The sequence below is a fragment of the Cydia amplana genome, chromosome 5 (genome assembly GCF_948474715.1).
Source record: "Cydia amplana chromosome 5, ilCydAmpl1.1, whole genome shotgun sequence".
Lineage (NCBI taxonomy): Eukaryota > Metazoa > Arthropoda > Insecta > Lepidoptera > Tortricidae > Cydia > Cydia amplana.
The window spans coordinates 12,751,576-12,769,120 of NC_086073.1; the positions used below are offsets into that span (position 1 = coordinate 12,751,576).

Consider the following 17,545-nt stretch of genomic DNA (forward strand, 5'->3'; position numbering starts at 1 on the left):
CATAGAATAGATTCTAGTAGGTAAATACTTAAATTCAGAAAGGTCACCGTCAATCACACCTAATATAGCTCGAACCGTATCGTCTACGTCAAAACGATAAGTGGGCGTCCCTTCTATAGCACAACAACACAATAATCCGATTCATTCCGATACAACCCTTTCTACGCAATTAATCTACGGATAGTACGGATACTTTTATTTAATAATCATCTTTATAGCATTTTCCCAGCTTATTCGATTGTGTTGCTACCGCTGATTAAATAAGCTTTCAAGTTTCGGTAACTTAGGGCCCGATTCGGATTTTGTAATAGACATCTATTAGACATCGCCAAGATACGATAACGATATGTTTAAGATCTAACCTGTCAAATTTGACATTTCCGCAATTCTGGAGATACTCTTGAACGATTTTCACAAGATATTACTTGGAGATCTAATTCACATCTAATAGATATCAAACACGATCTATCGTAAAAGTGACATTGGTTGCCCGAATTGCGCTGTAAAAGAGAACTAATTGAAATCTAAACTATAACGTATCTAGAATGGATCTAGTACGTGTCGTCTCTTGTGAATATCTTAAAGTTCGAATACGGCAGTTAGTCCCACAATAATTGGCTTAAACACTACCGTTTCTATGAAAACTATTCTGCCAGTGCCAGCCTCCGTTTTTAGGGTTCCGTAGCCAAATGGCAAAAAACGGAACCCTTATAGATTCGTCATGTCTGTCTGTCTGTCTGTCCGTCTGTCCGTCTGTCCGTCTGTCCGTCTGTCTGTCCGTCCGTATGTCACAGCCACTTTTCTCCGAAACTATAAGAACTATACTGTTGAAACTTGGTAAGTAGATGTATTCTGTGAACCGCATTAAGATTTTCACACAAAAAATAGAAAAAAACAATACATTTTTGGGGTTCCCCATACTTCGAACTGAAACTCAAAAATTTTTTTTACATCAAACCCATATGTGGGGGGTATCTATGGATAGGTCTTCAAAAATGATATTGAGGTTTCTAATATCATTTTTTTCTAAACTGAATAGTTTGCACGAGAGACACTTCCAAAGTGGTAAAATGTGTGTCCCCCCCCCCTGTAACTTCTAAAATAAGAGAATGATAAAACTAAAAAAAATATATGATGTACATTACCATGTAAACTTCCACCGAAAATTGGTTTGAACGAGATCTAGTAAGTAGTTTTTTTTTATACGTCATAAATCGCCTAAATACGGAACCCTTCATGGGCGAGTCCGACTCGCACTTGGCCGCTTTTTAGGGTTCCCTAGCCAAATGGCAAAAAACGGAACCCTTATAGATTCGTCATGTCTGTCTGTCTGTCTGTCTGTCTGTCCGTCTGTCTGTCCGTCCGTATGTCACAGCCACTTTTCTCCGAAACTATAAGAACAATACTGTTGAAACTTGGTAAGTAGATGTATTCTGTGAACCGCATTAAGATTTTCACACAAAAATAGAAAAAAAACAATACATTTTTGGGGTTCCCCATACTTCGAACTGAAACTCAAAAATTTTTTTTTCATCAAACCCATATGTGGGGGGTATCTATGGATAGGTCTTCAAAAATGATATTGAGGTTTCTAATATCATTTTTTTCGAAACTGAATAGTTTGCACGAGAGACACTTCCAAAGTGGTAAAATGTGTGTCCCCCCCCCCTGTAACTTCTAAAATAAGAGAATGATAAAACTAAAAAAAATATATGATGTACATTACCATGTAAACTTCCACCGAAAATTGGTTTGAACGAGATCTAGTAAGTAGTTTTTTTTTATACGTCATAAATCGCCTAAATACGGAACCCTTCATGGGCGAGTCCGACTCGCACTTGGCCGCTTTTTAGGGTTCCGTAGCCAAATGGCAAAAAACGGAACCCTTATAGATTCGTCATGTCTGTCTGTCTGTCTGTCTGTCTGTCTGTCCGTCTGTCTGTCCGTCCGTATGTCACAGCCACTTTTCTCCGAAACTATAAGAACAATACTGTTGAAACTTGGTAAGTAGATGTATTCTGTGAACCGCATTAAGATTTTCACACAAAAATAGAAAAAAAAACAATACATTTTTGGGGTTCCCCATACTTCGAACTGAAACTCAAAAATTTTTTTTCATCAAACCCATACGTGTGGGGTATCTATGGATAGGTCTTCAAAAATGATATTGAGGTTCCTAATATCATTTTTTTCTAAACTGAATAGTTTGCGCGAGAGACACTTCCAAAGTGGTAAAATGTGTGTCCCCCCCCATGTAACTTCTAAAATAAGAGAATGATAAAACTAAAAAAAATATTTGATGTACATTACCATGTAAACTTCCACCGAAAATTGGTTTGAACGAGATCTAGTAAGTAGTTTTTTTCTATACGTCATAAATCGCCTAAATACGGAACCCTTCATGGGCGAGTCCGACTCGCACTTGGCCGCTTTTATTAACAAGCTTTTATTAGGTCGACCTGTATTGTAACTATGTAATGGAATCTTGCAAGTTAAATTTGATCCACTTCCCGGTTTCCGATTGAGCTGAAATTTTGCATACACATGTAAGTCGGGTGACAATGCAATATTATGGTACCATCGAGCTGATCTGATGATGGAGACAGGAGTGGCCATAGGAACTCTGTGATGAAACAACGCAACCTAATTGTGTTAGGGGTTTTTAGAATTGTCTCGATGAGTATTAGTTGTCTGTCGTAAGAAAAGTACAGTCAGCGATAAAAGCTTGTGCCATAAATGAAATTTTTGACAAAACTTATTTAAAGTCGCATGTTACCTATTCTTCTATTTAAATATTATTATATTCCATGGAAACTGAAATAGCACATCAAACTAAAAAAGAACCGGAAAAGTGAAACGTTCAGTGCAGCCCAATCGGCAGGCAACAAGAACAATTAAAAACACCCAGAGCCATTTTTCAAGCAGGGTCGTACCATAACTCATGTAAATTCGTAATTGTCACGACAATACTCGACAATTTACGTTCGATTGGCGAGTATGGTGACGTCACGCGCGGTTCGTGCTTGTCATGCGCCTGAGTGATAGCTTTAATATAGTCGCGTTGATTATCCAGCCGGGCGGAAACGCCAAACGGTAATCTAGATTTAATACCAGGGCTCATCGCGAGTTGCCCTTGTGTGCGCCCAGCGCCCACTGTTTGAGTTACGTCGAATTAGGACTTCGTATGTTGATGGATTCGTCTCTAATTAACAGTTTTCGTTATTCTATTAATGTTATCCCTTTATTTAGACATAGTGATTGTTACTTTGTATTGTGTTATCACATTTATAAATATTTTATTATCATGTGTGTTTTTAATGAAATTGATATAAAGTGATTAAGTATGTGCGGGCATATTTTCTTCTCTCGCAAAATTTCCAAAGCGCCGCCTTTGTGTGAAGTTATCTAACTTAGTAACGGAAGCGAAAGAGGTTTATCAGGATCGTAGCAATAGGCGTGATTAGATGTATGTATGTAACTAATACTGTTGATGTATTATTCGACACAATGTATATTGTTAAGAATTAAATATATATTGATATTGAATATCGCCCTGTTACAACTAACTTTGAAATTAGTGTTGTATATAGTATTCAATTTGTAGTAAAACATATAATAAATATCAAATTAACAACACTTGGCTCAATTAATTACACAACGATGTTTACAGTAGCTCTTTCTGTAATTAATAAACAAGTTGTTTTCGTGACAGATAATTTGTTCCACTTTAATACGGATAATTTATACACTTGTCCGGTTATTAAACTAAATAAAGTCTGCGCACATTTAATTTTTACGTCACCTCGCAGTTGGAGGTCAATTATTTCTCCATCGGCTTTAGTGTGCGGTCACCCTAACATGCCACGCTGCTGAAATTTACCATATGAATCACATTTAAAAAGTAATTTAAATCCATTATCGGGCAGTGAAAACATTGTGTTGGACATAATAAAGCTAGGAAATGCATTGTAATGAATGATTTCAGTCCTCCTGTAGGATTACAACTTAATCCTCTTGAAAAAGGGCCAGCGGGCGCAGGGGAACTCTCCTGTAATGAAATTCTTACGTCATCATTGGACGAAAGAGAATGAGCCCGAGGTATTACCGACTCATCTAATTTGCTTTTTAAATTGAGATTATTTTTGTTGAATTAACCTAAGGGGATTAACGATGCCATGGCTTTTGCTTTCGTCCGTACTACAATTTGGGGTCCTTAAGGGAAATTTGTAAATTGCAAACAAAATACCTACGTTTATTGTTATACAATTTAGTAGAGTGAATCAACTTGATCTTGCCACTCGTTTCCATGGTAACCGTCTCCTGGGTCACTCTTAAAACCCTCGTTCTAAGGTAGGTATGTAAAATATTAGCCATTATGGAAATAGTAGTTATACTTATTCCATAATGGATCATTTACTTAGCATATTGTCGCCTGGCAGACGATAAAGAATAAGAACAAAAAAAATGATCCACCCACTAGCAATTTTACCTATTTGTATAATAGGTACTAATGGCAAATAATACCTATAAGTACCCATATTTTCATATTATAACCGAGGACAATCGAATTTCTGTTTTTATCATAACATTATAATATTAGACAAATTTAACTAAGTATAAAACTCTTTGTAATCATACATAAAATTATATATTTTTTTAATCATATTTATATATTTTTTAATTTCCTACAACATGAGAAACATGTTGCTCAAAAAACATCTAAGTAGTTGAGGTTGGCGAGCTAGTCGTAAAGTAGTCCAATTTTCAATACGGCTGTACATTAGGACAATGTTTCATAATACTGACTAATGTTTCATATTACATAATACGTCATTTCAAATTGGGGGGGGGGGGGGGGGGGATCGACATCGGATAATGGTAGCATGACGTAGGAGGAGACAGGGTCATTCGAAGCATGATTTTTGGATGATTTTAGGGGTGGGGGGTCAAAAATCGTCAAAAATAGATGACGTAATTTATGAACAGCCCCGCTAGATTCTTAGCATTGCCGTCTTTGTTGCCTACATACACAATACAATGAAATTACTTGAAACCGTAAACGGAAACGCCTCGGTACTAGCTCACTATAGTAAAAGCTTTAGAGGTCAAATAATAAAAAGAAAACAATATTACTGTAGTGGCCGGGGACGCACATTAATATACATTTAGCCATTACAGGGGAGGGACACATTTTCAACGCAAATTGAGCTCGAGAATATTTTAACATATCGTTGCGAATTTATTCTCTAAGAGATTGTTCTGTCAAATTTCCATCAATGTGATATAAAATTACTTTTATAAAACCGAAATAAGTATATTTACTTTATTGAATTTAAAATAAATACCAATAAAATAATATTTTCAAAAATAACTTTTTAAATAAACCGTTAAAGTACATGTTTAAATAGTGTGTATTTTCGATATATTCATGCATGCAACTAGCATATTTAAATAAAAAAATGCTTTCAAACTTTTTCATTACTTAATACTTCGATCAACACGGAAGGGATGCGGCATTCGCACTATTTCCCCTCTGCCTAGGTACAAGATCAACTGATCTAGCGCGGGTAATAAAACTAGTTGCGCTCGGATTTTAAACTAGACCGAGTCCAGACGCGCGAGTGAACACAGCAGCAGAAAAAATAATAATTGCTCGGTTTTTTGTTGTAAAAAGAGGTTGGGGACATCAAATTTACAAAAAGAAGGTGTTACATTTCACATGTAATATTTTTTTTACATATCATACGTTTCATTACATTTAAACACAATTATTATATTTTAGTCTCATGAAATTGTTGGATTTATCGATTTTGCTCGCCCAGTACAAATTGCGGATCGGTCGAGCGACATCTCATCTCTCAGAATACAATAACATTCTTCGACGTAACTGTGTTAGTGTGCGTGTTGTCATACTTGTGACTCGTCCGTACACAAAAAGAGATCGAGGTTTGCAAGATTTGTCTTTGACGTGTGTCATTTTCTATGTATTTGTGTCGTCATTACAGATTGGATTTTGTATGTAAGTGTGTGAGAAGTGCGACTGTGTGCACGTTCCCCCCCGCGAAAAATGGCAGAATGATTTGAATGTCAAGACATCGCTTGGGCCTATCCCTTCCGACGTGTCGGAAGCCCGTGTTGATCGAAGACTTAATACATATTATCAACGCGAATGATAGCTATTTCAGTCGTAGCCATTACAATTTGCGAAGCAAGTTTTGTATTGTACTGTTGGCTATAAGCACCGGAATGGAACTTAAAACCTTTGTTATTCTCCCCCCTATCACATCACAATACTCGGTTAATTAGTCTAAATAACAGTATTTCGCCAGACACGAAAACAGAGCCCGTTAATTGTAATGAAGGCAACCAATTCTCCTGCGTGAACTTAAAGCTCCCCGAGCCGGCCTGAAAGGCGGCCCTCTCAATACGCCAGCAAGTTTGCCAAAAACAAGCTCATATAACGGTCTGGCAAACAGTGCAAATGATGCGTTAGTGACAAACCGACATTCCGCCTAGCGGTATCCCTCTCTGTTGCACGCTCAGAGACAGAAACGGCGGGGCATGACGTACGGCGCGAAACAAGACAGGTTATTATCTCCCTACAAGCGAAAACACGTCAAAGGACCTCAGATATTTTCCACACGTTCACGAGTATTCACAGGAGACGCGAAAACGAAAATTAGTTAGTGAAGATTTTTTTTTATTTCTGTCCAAATGTTTTCCGAGATTTTCTTTGTTATGGTATAACAAACGCCACCTTTGTTGAAATTGAAGTACGCGAACTGAATAACAAAGTGGCACACACTTCATTTGTACCTGTACTTAGTGGTGACATTTGGACCGTTTAGTGTTCAGTGTGATGATAAACATAACAGCAAGATTTATTATAAGTACAACCGATATTCAAAATAACAGCGTGTTAAAATTGCAAAATTGGGTTAGTTTTCGGATGGGCAGCTTCGGGTTGGTAAATAATTACCTATTTACCTTATTTCTCCGACGAAAGGAGTGGTGGATTATATACGAGTAATAAAAGCTACTCATTATTTAAACTACAATATAACAATTAAAAAGTGTGTGTATAACCTTAAGTTAGAAGCGAGTAATTCCGGCAGTTCGCGCGTCACGTGCAGATTGCGTGGTATCCTTCGCCACATATTTCGGGAGACCGTCGTTCTCACGCCACTCTGCGTCCTTTTACTTCATTTTTCGCTGGATTAATTTGTCTGCGTATTCAAATTGCAAATTACAGTACGTTTAAAAGGTTGATGTTTACTTTTTATTTAAGATTGGTTGAAATGTTAAATACAGTATAACACAAACATGTCTTTAAGTAGGGTTTAATACTATAATACAACTCTACGGTATACGTGGTGATGTAATGACCTGATATAATGCAAACTTTACATAACCATTGTTAAACAGCTTACGTGAAGATACTGTTGATACTTACGTGATGACGACTGGTCTGGCCTAGTGGGTAGTGACCCTGCCTGTTAAGCCGCGGTCCTGGGTTCGAATCCTGGTAAGGGCATTAATTTGTGTGATTAACACAGATATTTGTTCCTGAGTCTTGGGTGTTTTCTATGTATTTATGTATTTGTATATTATATATACAGGGTGGTCCAAACCTTGACGTCCAAAAATTTTTTTTAGATTCCTTTAGTCGTGGGCTATCAGAATATACCCCATGTATATTAGCCGATTTTTTGTAGTTTTCGAGTTATGAATTTTTGAAGTTTTTTTTGGTGAAAATTTTGGGGGTGAAGTAATTTACTCATAAAAAAAAACTATTAGATTTTTTAAGATGTTTCTTCTTGTAACATACTCCTTAATAAATGACGTAATTATTAAAAAAAAATCAGCGTCCTCACGTTGATACAAGTTGTAAAAAAACATGACAGAAATATTTTTTTTACACTCAGGCATGTCAAGCTTAGATTTTGCGCTTAAATAAAAAAAAATACAAGCTGTTACAAGGACTTCTGCTGATTTTAAAAACTGATAGACCCTAAGTGTTTTACAAAAAGGTAAAAAAAAGTGACACTTAATAGTCGAAATTTGACAGAATCGGCACTCAAAGGAGCTGAGGTCGAAAGTTCCCAAATTAGTGAATCACAAAAAAATACGGTTTTATTATTCCTAACTTTAATAAAACACAGAAATGACCACGATGCATCAATGTTGTGACATGCGATAAGCGAATCATCATTTGGGTAAGCTTAATCATTATCTTAACTGGACCGGTGTCGCGGCGGGTTGTTATCAATCAATATTTTTATTAAATTATTTAAGTAAAATCAAATTATACTATAATCAATTTTTATAACTAAAATGTTTAAAGGTAATCAATGTAAAAGTAAAAGTAATATGGTTTCACAAAGGGCCGTTCCACGACCGATGCTGCTTCGGTACTCATTAAACATATTTATAATATTTGGGAAAATTCTTGTGATGCAATTGGCATATTTTGTGATCTTTCTAAAGCATTTGATTGTGTGGATCATGGAACGCTCATTTTGAAATTAGAACACTATGGTCTGTCAGAAAATGCCCTAAACTTTATGTCTTCTTACCTTAGCAATAGAACACAAACAGTTGTTGTAAACAAAACCCAGTCTAGCGGAGCTGTAGTCCAATTAGGAGTGCCGCAAGGTTCTATTTTGGGTCCATTCCTGTTTTTGGTTTATATAAATGATTTGCCATGTATAGTAGAAAATCTTTGTGAAATAGTTCTTTTTGCTGATGACACATCATTACTTTTTAAGGTTGATCGGAAATCTACCGATTATAGTGTAATTAACAGCACACTCGTTAATGTACTTAACTGGTTTACTATGAACAATTTGCTTCTTAATGCTAAGAAAACCAAATGTATTAGATTTTCTTTGCCGAATGTTAAACCAGTCGATACTAAAATACTTTTGAATAATGAATGCTTAGAGATGGTAGATAAAGCTCTGTTTCTTGGTTTAACATTGGACAAAAATCTACAATGGAGTCCTCATATCGGAACACTAGCTAACAAATTAAGTTCGGCCGCTTACGCCGTGAGGAGAATTAGACAACTGACTAATGTTGAAACAGCTCGCCTTGTTTATTATAGTTATTTTCATAGTGTAATGTCATATGGTATTCTGGTTTGGGGCAAAGCAGCTGACATACAGACTATATTTGTCTTACAAAAGAGAGCCATTCGTTCTATATATAACTTAAGAGCGCGTGAATCATTAAGAGAACTTTTCAAAGAAATTAATATTTTAACTGTAGCTTCCCAATACATATATGATAGTATTATTTATGTTATTAAGAATCTAGACTCCTTCACTAAGAATTCTGATGTCCATAACTTTAACACTAGAAATAGAAATAAGCTTGCTATCAGAAAGTTTCGTGTCCGTAAAGTACAAAAGTCATTCGTTGGGCAATGCATTCATTTTTACGTATAACAAGTTACCTGAGGATGCTTTAAGATTACCCTTTCCAGCTCTTAAGAATTACTTAAAAAAGTCATTGATGTTAAAAGCTTATTACAGAGTCGAGGACTACTTGACAGACAAACATGCATGGTCCAAACCAGAAACTAACTAATAAAAAGTAGTAGCAATTAAAAACATTGTATTATGTATAGAGTTATAGGTGACACAGCTCAGGTAAGCAGGAAAGCACATCAAATATTATATGTTGGTAATTAATAATAATCAATCAGATTTATATAATATGTTTTCCCATTTCTTTTAATAACTTTATTTTCTTTTCCTTTTGTAAGAATTTGATATGTTTTCTGAAAGAGCTACGATTTTGTATGATTCCATGTACATATGTATATTTTCTAAATCAAATTTCTATTACACCTTATGTGTATAATTGCATGAATTCTATAGTAATTTAAATTGTATTTTTTCCCTTATTTTCTCGTAATGCATGTTAATTATAAGATGTAATTATTTTTGAAAAGATGTGTCCCGCCGAGTTTGTTGCCGGTCCCATATTGGGATACCCTCCTCCAATTGAGGGGGGATTTAAATCTTCTCGGGGCAGAGGTGTAGGGTTGGAGCCGGTCTACCTAGCTTTATTTGACGTTCATAAGCGCATTGTAATTATGCCTACTTGAATAAACTATCTTTTATCTTTATCTTATCTTATCTATCTACAAAGGGTTCATTTTTACCTGCTCCCACCCCGCCGACTACTGTCTCCATACACACTATTGTTTAATAAGTTCACCTCTTTACACACCCACACACACACCCACCGACCCACCCACCCACACACAAAACCCACACACACACACACACAAACACGCACACACCACACGCGCACACGCACACGCACACCCACCCCCCCCCACACACACACACACACCCGCACACGCATTAAAGTGTGTGTGTGTGTGTGTGTGTGTGTGCGCGCGTGTGGGTGGGTGTGCGTGTGCGTGCGTGTGTGAGTGGGTGGGTGTGCGTGTGCGCGTGTGTGTGTGTGTGTGGGTTTTGTGTATGGGTTGTGTGTGTGGGTGTGTAAAGAGGTGAACTTATTAAACAATAGTGTGTATGGAGACAGTAGTCGGCGGGGTGGGAGCAGGTAAAAATGAACCCTTTGTAGATAACAACCCGCCGCGACACCGGTCCAGTTAAGATAATGATTAAGCTTACCCAAATGATGATTCGCTTATCGCATGTCACAACATTGATGCATCGTGGTCATTTCTGTGTTTTATTAAAGTTAGGAATAATAAAACCGTATTTTTTTGTGATTCACTAATTTGGGAACTTTCGACCTCAGCTCCTTTGAGTGCCGATTCTGTCAAATTTCGACTATTAAGTGTCACTTTTTTTTACCTTTTTGTAAAACACTTAGGGTCTATCAGTTTTTAAAATCAGCAGAAGTCCTTGTAACAGCTTGTATTTTTTTTTATTTAAGCGCAAAATCTAAGCTTGACATGCCTGAGTGTAAAAAAAATATTTCTGTCATGTTTTTTTACAACTTGTATCAACGTGAGGACGCTGATTTTTTTTTAATAATTACGTCATTTATTTAGGAGTATGTTACAAGAAGAAACATCTTAAAAAATCTAATAGTTTTTTTTTATGAGTAAATTACTTCACCCCCAAAATTTTCACCAAAAAAAACTTCAAAAATTCATAACTCGAAAACTACAAAAAATCGGCTAATATACATGGGGTATATTCTGATAGCCCACGACTAGAGGAATCTAAAAAAAATTTTTGGACGTCAAGGTTTGGACCACCCTGTATATCGTTGTCTGAGTACCCACAACACAAGCCTTCTTGAGCTTACTGTGGGACTTAGTCAATCTGTGTAAGAAAGTCCTATAATATTTATTTATTATTATATTATTATTTATACTAACAAGATAAAAACTTTTTAAATTACCGTCGTCATGTTACTGATTCAATTAATATCCTCTTTATTTATTTTTCGTCTAAGTTAGGTTTTATTACAATATGGATATACAATTAAAATATAAAAACACTTACAAAAAAATATAAAAAATATTATAAACACATTATAAAATAACTTTATCTAGGGTGCCGCCAGCAGCGGGGCAAGGCCCAAGTGGTCAGGGCCGCAATTATTATAATAGGTACTGTTCAATGTTCATATTAGAAAAGTATAAAAATCTAATATGATTACGCATTTAAATATTTAGTGTAAGCTTCTGTTGCAATGATTCAAAATTCCAATCAAAGATTTGTATTATTATGCGTTTAGTAGGTATGACCATTTTAAATATGAGTTTTGTGTAGCTCCCGGGCCTAGCGCCCATGTACGCCCTTATGCGGACACTATACAGCCCCCTGTATATTTTTTCCTGTGTATGAAGAAGTCATAAATCACGGGGATGTAAATCTGTAGCATACAGTGCCGCATGAGTGACACGCCATTATCGCACTCATCCCGGCCACGCCACAGCCTAAACTTACTTCTTCTAACTTTCAAATTCTTTAGTACTGTACATTCGACTGTATTTTAAAAGAATGAATGAATGTTATGACAAGCTTATATAGAATTTTGCATATGAATAGATATATTTATGTAGAATTGGGAATATGTAGCATTAAGATTCCGTAAAAATCAAATTATGTAGAATTGGGAATCTGTAAAATATTTAAAAAAAAAACTGTAGAACTGGGCCTAAACAAACCCTTCACACGTACGTAAATAACAAAATATTTATTATTTAACTAAGAATTAGTTTGAGGCCCGAGGAAGTACATAAGATAGTTTTTATTATTCATCATCTTTATCATTACACCCAGACAAAGTTGTGGGCAAAAACAGAAATAATCAAAATAACAGGAAAATACCCTGCTAATTAACTTTAATTATTTAGACTACCAAAAACTTTTTTGTAGCTATTTAAATGTCCTAGATTTTTGTATCTTACTTTTTGCTTAACAGATGGGAACTAACTAACTAAACTAACTAACTAACTAAGCAACTCTGGCAATACCGTCCTTGCCTGGAAAGAGTTGAGTTATAAGACCTAACGGCCAATGTAGAGGCATAACATTATCTTGAAGGATGACTACAACAGTTCCTTCCTTAATAGGCTGAGAAGGAGTATTCCATTTTTGTCTGGTTTGCAACGTGTGCAAATACTCATCGCGCCACCTCTTCCAAAATGATTGCGTTAAGCGATCTAATAATTGATATCTTTGCAAAAGATGATCAGATGTTACCTCCGCAACAGACGCAGCTGGAAGATATTTCAATGGAGTAACATTAAGAAAATGAGCTGGCGTCAATGCGGAAGGTTCAGCTGGATCAGAGCTTAACACGGATAGCGGTCTAGAATTTAATAAAGCCTCAATTTCACATAGAACTGTCATTAATTCCTGAAATGACAAGATTTGTTTACCTATTGTACGAAACAAATGTGATTTGACGCATTTAACGTTACTTTCCCAACATCCTCCAAAATGTGGAGCACTGGGGGGAATAAATCGCCAAATTATTTTATTGGCTGATAGTTCAGTTTCCCAAGCGTCTCGATACTCATTCGCAAGGAAATTATGAAGTTCTTGCAAATATGTATTGGCTCCCTGGAAGTTGGTTCCGTTATCGCTGTACATATATTTTACAGGACCACGTCTGGATAAAAACCGCTTAAATGCTGACATAAAGCTTGCTGTACTTAAGTCAGTTGCAAGTTCTAAATGAATTGCTCGCGTTGTGAGACATGTGAATAAGCACAAATAAACCTTTTGACTCTTCACGCCTCTTCGTCGAACAGGTGTACAATACAACGGACCAGCGTAATCACAGCCAGTATGTATAAAGGCTTTCTCAACTTGATTTACCCTGCATGCTGGTAAATCTGCCATCATTGGGGAGTTAGCCTTTGGCTTGGTCCGGAAGCAGTGATTGCATAAATGAATGCGATGACGAATAATACATCGAGCTGCTATGATCCAGAATCGATGTCGCATAATAGATATAAGAGTTTCAGGTCCTGAATGTAAATGGTGTCGATGATAATAATCGACCAGTAGGTTAATGATGTGATCACGACGTGGCAATAACAAAGGATGTTTATAATCGTAATCTTCATCAGAATTACTGAGACGTCCTCCGACGCGAAGGATTCCATCTTGAATAAATGGCTTCAGGCTTGCTAAAGCTTTTGTAAACCCTTTTTTCAGGGTCATATCTAAAATATGTTGACTGAAATAAACTCTTTGTAGAGCTCGTACGATTTCTAATTCGGCTGCTGTTAAGTCATCAGCACTAATAGGGCCTTTAGGTAATCGTTTTATAAATTTTAAGATATAGGCAATAGTGCGTACATATTTAACCCATGACGAGAACCGTTTAGACAAATCATAAATTAAGTTGTCGTTCGAATTGTCACAAGTCACTAAAGAAATCGTTTTTTCTTCAGGAACGTTGACTTCGTCTGGTATAAACGCCTGAATCGGCCATTCGTTTTTCGGGAGTTTCATCCATGGAGGGCCTGATAGCCATAGAGGATGGATCACCAGTTGAGCTGGAGTTAAGCCTCTAGACAGGCAGTCGCTTGGATTTTCTGTTCCCTTAATATGATAAAAATGATCGCTTGATAAGTTATCTTGGATCTTGGTAATTCGATTGGCCACAAAAGTTTGCCATCGATGAGGCGACGAATGAATCCAACAAAGTGTCACTGTTGAATCGGAGAAGGCCAACACAGAGTCGATTGGGTATCTGGTTGAGTAGGTATCAACCACCCTTTTTATAAGTTGTGACAATAGCAATGCTGCGCATAATTCCAGTCTTGCTAGGCTGACAACCTTCACGGGCGCTATCTTAGATTTAGCGCAAATTAAATTAATGACACCTCGGTCATCATTAGGAAAAGTGACGTAGGCATAAACCACTCCACCATAAGCTCTTTCACTAGCATCTGAAAAGCCGACTATAGTTAATGAACAGTTTTCAATGACACCAATATGTCTGGGAATGCTAATGTTAGATAGTAGCGGTAGTTCACCTTGGAACTGTTGCCATTGGCGTACAATATGATCAGGCGGCAATTCGTCCCAATCAATTTTCAAAAGCCATAACTCCTTTATTAGAAGCTTAGCGAACACAATTACAGGGGCAACTAGGCCCAGAACATCGAATAGTCGAGCTACCGATGAAAGAATGTTTCTTTTACTACACGGTCGATCGTCGGGACTAACCTGGAACTTGAATACATCTTCACCAGGATACCAACGCAGACCTAAAATCTTCAACGTTGTATCATCGTCGAAGGTGACACTTTGGGATAAATGTAGTCCTTTCGGTATTTCTTTCAGAACAGCTGTAGAATTTGACGACCACTTTGCCAGTTGGAATCCACCTTTCAAGAACAAATCCAGCAGTTGTTTAGTCGCTTGCATAGCTTGGTCTTCATCAATAACGGAACTGGCTACATCATCCATATAAATATCACGAGATGCAATTTCCTTTGCGAGTGGGTATTTATCACCTTCATCAGCTACTAACTGTTTAACAGTTCGCAGTGCCAGAAAAGGACTGCTACGTAGACCGAAGGCTACCCTATTATACTGAAATACCTTTATAGTTTCTTCAGGATTAAACCTATAAAGTATACGCTGATAAGGACGATCCTCCCCCCGTACGTCAATACACAGATACATTTGACGTACATCAGACGTGATAGCAATACCAAACAATCGTAAGTTTAGGAGAATGCAGAACAAGTCAGCTTGAAGACTTGGTCCTGCGTGAAGTATGTCATTTAACGATAAACCGCTTGTGGTCTGTGCACTAGCGTCCAGCACAATTCTAACCTTTGTGGTTATTCTGTCAATTTTGACAATTGCGTGGTGGGGTATGTGATAAGCATCATTTGACTTATCATTTGGAACCTCAGATAAATATTTTTTATCAATATGTTCACGGATAACTTCATCATAAGCTGGTTTTAATTCAGGTTGCTTGACGAATTTTCTTTCAAGCGCTAAAAATCTGCGTTCAGCAGTCTTGTAAGAATCGCCTAAATTGCTTGGGTCCAATTTAAACGGAAGTGCTACTTCATAACGTCCGTCTTCCAAACGATTGATTGTATTCTTGAAAATATCTTCTGCTTTTTTCTCGTCTGGACTATGAATCACTCCTCCATCCAAATCTTCAATTTCCCAGAATTTTTGCATTAAATTTCCGACATCAACCGAAGTAAAATACCCAGCTGCTGAGTAGGAAGCGTTAACTGCGGGAGCATCGCCTAGTATGATGTACCCCAGTGTAGTTTCTAAAGCGTCAGGCAAACCAGGCTCGTTTTCAATTTTATCTGACATTAACAATTTGGTGAATAACTTAACACCAAGAAGTACGTCAATTTCACCTGGAATCGCCCAAGAGTCATCTGCTAGATGTAAATTATCAAACAGATCAGTTGCAGATTGATCAATATGACAGGTCGGTAAATCAGGCGTGATCTCATCTAAAACAAGCGCTTCGATAGTATATTGATGTTTAGGATCATATCTTGACCTAAATGTTAAGTTGACATTTCCTCGGATGGGTTGTGTTATCGTTGTTCCACCTAATCCATTTATTGACGTCACTGGGCTGCTGTGTACAGGAAGACCTAAATTCTTGCAGCACTTCAATGTAACGTAATGTTTCTGTGATCCTGGATCCAGCAGACATCTCAAAACCTTGTCCTTGCCGTTACGCCCACTAGCGAGTACCTGAGCAGTGGCGAGAATTTCCGTCAAGGGTGATGTAGTCTGTCCCGATGCCGAATGAGTACATACAGAGGCACCGTTGTCCTTTACGGATGAACTTGTGCTAGCTTCACTATCATCCTTAGATGAAGACTTGGACTCGTTGTTATTCATTGCAGGTTTTGAGTTTTCGAAGTGTAACGTTGTATGATGTTTGCCTTTACATTTACGACAAGTTTTCTTCGAGGAACATTTCGATGCAGTATGATGCGTGTTCAGACAATTAGTGCACGCGTGAGTTTCCTTAACGAAATTAAATTTTTCGTTAGGCGTGAGTTTCATGAAATTATTGCAATTATAAAGTTGCGAGTGATCATTACTCTTGCACATAGCACATGAACTTCCGTTGTCATGCCCTTGCGTGCTAACATACGCTTGGGGCGTGCGAGGGAGGGGAGCTCGCACGCTGCTAGTGTTGGCAGCGGAGCCGCTTTCAGCCTTAGTTGGCGTTCGTTGCGATGTCCGATATAAAATCTTCACTTGTTCCCTAACGAAACAAATGAATTCGTCATATGTAGGCATTGTAGAAGAATTCCGAATAGACATCTCGAAATTCTTTGTGGTATCTGAATCTAATAACTTAAGACCCAGGTGAATGAAAATAAAGTCACTTAAGTTTTCGAGCTTGAGTTGTCTTATTGCTGAAATAGTAGCAGCAAACGAATCAATTATTTTTTCTAAATTAGATGCCGAAGGACCGTTGATGTTGACAGGTTTCATCGAAAACAGCTGGTTTAAATATGACGTAGCTAATGCGCGTTTATCATCATATTTCGCGATCAATGCTTCCCAAACTGTGTTGTAATTTTCTGCGGCAGGTATAACTCCCGCACAGATCGACTTTGCCTTTCCTGTCAAATGACTAAACAAATAATGAACACGCTCAGAATCCGTAAGTTTTTTATTCTCATGTATGACACGCTTAAATGTTTCATAGAAGAATGGGAAGTTTTGAATATCTCCATCGAAAGAAGGAAGTTCAATCCGAGGGATTTTAATGGAGTCGTCCTTACATGAATGGCTCGAATCCCTGGATGTCGAAGGGCTCGGAGCAGGTGCATCAATTTTTGAAATTTGACATTTGATTACGCAGTAGAGATCTTCAAACGCATTCATTGCGTTGTAGTTGACGATGTACTCCGGGTCCAACTCCAAGTTCAGAAGATTGACTTCATCCATCAACTCTATAAATTCTTTTCTCAGTTGATCGACCAATCGAGCTTGCGCGATGAACTGCGAGAAAGCCTTCTTGTCACTGCTTAACTTTGGAATCATGTCATAAATATTTTGTAAACGCATGAAAC

General features: G+C 37.3%; 1 protein-coding gene and 1 long non-coding RNA gene across 2 annotated transcripts in view; one reads left to right on the plus strand and one right to left on the minus strand.

Annotated features, from left to right (window-relative positions):
• The window catches only part of LOC134648085 (protein muscleblind-like), a 368,389-nt gene that overhangs the window by 21,000 nt on the left and 329,844 nt on the right, over positions 1–17,545 (plus strand). The window lies entirely within an intron of this gene.
• LOC134648501 (uncharacterized) lies at positions 3,608–7,223 on the minus strand. Its single transcript, XR_010096897.1, has 2 exons — positions 7,087–7,223; positions 3,608–3,869 (listed from the first exon to the last, which is right to left on the minus strand). It is a non-coding gene; the product is annotated as an uncharacterized LOC134648501 (long non-coding RNA).